This window comes from Oryctolagus cuniculus, chromosome 1, assembly GCF_051225735.1.
Source record: "Oryctolagus cuniculus isolate XC-2025 breed Fujian yellow rabbit chromosome 1, ASM5122573v1, whole genome shotgun sequence".
Lineage (NCBI taxonomy): Eukaryota > Metazoa > Chordata > Mammalia > Lagomorpha > Leporidae > Oryctolagus > Oryctolagus cuniculus.
Genome location: NC_142867.1, coordinates 82,815,506 through 82,819,526, shown reverse-complemented (window position 1 = coordinate 82,819,526; position 4,021 = coordinate 82,815,506).

Genomic DNA, 4,021 nt, shown 5'->3' with positions numbered 1-4,021 from the left:
TTGCCAACATGGTTAACAAAGGAGAAATAAATATAAATGGACTTAAGGATGCTATTTAGCATTTATTTGGATTTAATCAAAATTATTCACAGGATACATTTATAAGCAGTTCCCACAAATTAGATAGGGGGGGTTAATCTCCATCATACAGAAACACAAATGGGCTGTTGATAGCATCACCCTCTTTATACTGTTAGGTTAGATGAAAAGGAATATTCCACATGAAAAAGGCACTATTGAAAATGTCCTCTTCCACTTCCATGGAATGTCAATTTAGATAATTTCCTAGTCTCGATGAATCTGCTTTAAGAATCCAATTAAAGCACAGAGATTAAAGAAAGTAGACATACTTCCTTCATCCTATTTTTCTAGCTTGAACATGCCCAGAATAAAGTGTTTTTCCTCCGATTCTCTTCAGGGAAAGATGTCTTTTTGTCACCTTTCATATCAACACAGGGTCAGTGGCAGGATGGAATTTATAGTTTGCTGTTGCTGCTTCTAGATCATTGTTAATTAATCCCTCCATAAAAATAAACACAGGGAAGAAATGAGATAGAATATACTAGCGCCTTTGAAGTTGGTTACAGGTATTCTACTTATGATCCTCATAATCACTCCCTCATTCATGAAGGATTTCAGGAATGAATATTCTCCTTTTACCTCTGTATAAACTTTGATATTGATATCTAGTTATCCAGCATTCTGGCTTTTTAAGTTCCTAGATAATCACTTTCTGATGATCTCTTTGTTCATCCCACGTCCTAGACCCCTATTAGGTGGTCCTTTGCTGGATCTTATTATTAAACATAATTATAGTACTGTCCCAAATATTCCCCCACTCTGTCTCTACCACCTACCTCTCCAGTACTCCAGTTCTGCAATTCTGGTAGTTATTTGACTCATGATCTGAACTCCAATCATTAGCCGCTTCTACTTTTTCATTCAGTGTTACTTCATGTACTTTTTTTTTTCATGTAGCTTAAACTTCATCACTATATCCATTCCCTAACATGATCCCTAACTGATTTGCCTATGTCACCTTTCCTGCTTCCGTATTTGTAAAATCTTAACCGAGTTAAATATATAATTTTACTCCAAACCAGCCCAGAGAACCTGAATACTGATAATGTCTGCATTTATAATCATGAAAATGAAGTATGCCCTTCACATTTCCTATTTCCCAAGTCAATTCATTATCTAATTCCAGAAGGGTATTTTACACTTTTTCTACTTTTTCAAACTTCATTAATTTTTTTTTTTTAATTTCTTAATTCTCAGATGATCCCTTGGCTTTTTGTTTCATGGGGAAAAAAACAATAAGCATCAGGATATTCTTAAACATCTCCTCATTTTCTCACCACCAAATATATTGACTACTTTTAACTTTTCCCATGAAATCTGATTTCCCTCCTGTAGACTAGATGGACTATTCCTGTCCTTGCTCAGATTTTCCCTTTGTACACTAATTGTAATGCTCACCTACAAAAAGATATTGCTCCAATGATCTCCCTTTTCCTTCACTGTCACTGGTTGTCTTCACTTGATCATAATTGAAACGATAAACAGCTTTTTAAACAAAGCTAAATAGAATGTTTCCTTAACATCTTGTTCCTCTGTTAAGGATTGAATAGTGTCGCTTACCCCAAATTCACAGTTGAAACCTGAATCCCATTGTGAGTATATTTCGAGATAGAGATAGGCCTTTTAGAATGGCAATTAATGTTGAGGTTACAAGTGCAGAGTGAGAACCCAATATGATAGGACTGTTTTCCTTATGAAAGTAAGAGACCCTAGGGATCTCCCTGTCTCTTCATGAGTGCTCAGAGGCGAGGTCATGTGAGACCACAATGGCAACACCACCACGTCAAGCCAGCAGGAGAGGTCTCAATAGAAACCATCCATCAACAGCACTTTGATCTAGGACTAGCAACTTCCAGAACCATGATAAAATGAATTTTGGGTGTTTAAACAACCTAGTCTAGGCCAGCGCTGCGGCTCACTAGGCTAATCCTCTGCCTGCGGTGCCGGCACCCTGGGTTCTAGTCCCAGTCGGGGTGCCAGATTCTGTCCTGGTTGCTCTTCTTCCGGTCCAGCTCTCTACTGTGGCCCGGGAGTGCAGTGGAGGATGGCCCAAGTCCTTGGGCCCTGCACCCACATGGGAGACCAGGAGAAGCACCTGGCTCCTGGCTTCAGATCAGCATGGTGCGCCAGCTGCAGCGTGCCAGCCACAGTGGCCACTGGGGGGTGAACCAACCGAAAAGGAAGACCTTTCTCTCCATCTCTCTCTCTCACTGTCCACTCTACCTGTCAAAACAAACAAACAAACAAACAAGCAAAAAAACCAAAAAACCAAACACACACACAAAACAAAACAAAATAAAACAAAACAAAACAAACAAAAACCAAAAACCTAGTCTATGGTATTTTGTTAGGGCAACCACAGAAGACCTGATTATTCCATTTCTATGTTCTCCTTCATAAGATATCTCTGAATATTCTTTCCTTTCTATCGTCTAGTTTTAAAGTCTCTGTATTTTCTTAGACCCATACCATTTAGTATGTAAATACTACTGCTTACATGAAACTTCAATTTCAAAGTCAACAAGGAATGTATTATTACCATCTGTAGTGGTTAACCTTAGTCCTTATTTGACTGAATCTCTCAGTAATATCTGCCACTGTGGAGCAATCCTTCATTTGGGGAACTTTTTTTTCTTTTTCTGGTTACAGGATGTCTTCTCCTAAGTTTTCTCCTCCTCATCAATTAATCTTTTCGGATAAGCCTTGGTTGTTCTTTCTACTGTTTCTAACCTTTTCAGTGCTATTTGTCTACATTCTGAATCATTTCCCTTCAAACTATAAAAATTGCCTTAAATAGTTTCATTTATTCTGTAGCTTTAATTTATTGCTGTTTAAAGATTTATTTTTATGTTTGACAGATAGAGTTATATACAGTGAGAGAGACAGAGAGAAAGGTCTTCCTTCCGTTGCTTCACCCCCCAAATGGCCGTTATGGCTGGTGCTGCCCCGATCCAAAGCCAGGAGCCAGGTGATTCTTCCTGGTCTCTCATGTGGTTGCAGGGGCCCAAGCACTTGGGCCATCCTCCACTGCCCTACTGGGCCATAGTAGAGAGCTGGACTGGAAGAGGAGCAGCCGGGATTAGAACCCAGCATCCATGTGGGATACTGACGCCGCAGGCGGAGGATTAACCAAGTGATCCACGGCGCCGGCCCCAGCTTTTTTTTTTTTTTTAAAGTTATGCAACACAGAGAGACACAGAGAGATCTCCCATCCACTGATTCACTCTACAGTGTCTGGGGATGAGTCCAGGCAAAGCCAGGGACTCTAAATGAGTCTTCATGGGTAGCAGGGAAACAAGTACCTTGGCCATCTGCTACTGCCTCCAAAGGTACACATCAAGAAACCAGAATTATAAATGAAAGGAGGACTCAAACCCAGACATTCTGATATGAGGTATGAACATCCCAAATGGCAACTTAGTTGGTGTGCCAAACTCTCAGGCCTGTGTGAAGTGCCACCTATTCTCTAGAGATTCTCAAACCTGTTTTCCCCCAAACATGCCATAACTATGATGTTTCAATTTATCAGTAAACATAGTACTACTACACACACAAATTTCTATACATAATTACCTTAGTATTCCTTTTCCTTTCTTTTTTAAAAATATTTATTATATTTACTTGAATGGCACACTTAGAGAGAGAGAGGGAGAGGGAGAGAGATCTACATCTTCTGGTTCACTCCTCAAATAACCATAATGGCAGGGTTTGGGCCAGGCACAAGGTAGAGCCAAGAGCTTTTTCTGACTCTCCCACGTTCTAATTTTAGTAACATTGGTGTTTGCCAATGTACTCCATGTTAAAGTAAATGTGTTACACTGTACGTTCAATAAGAACAGTCACCCCTTCATATTGTGCAGATTGGTTCCAGTCCCTGCCCCACTATCCGAAGCATGTCCAAATCTGTGGATTCTAAAATCCCTCATAAAAATGCTATAGT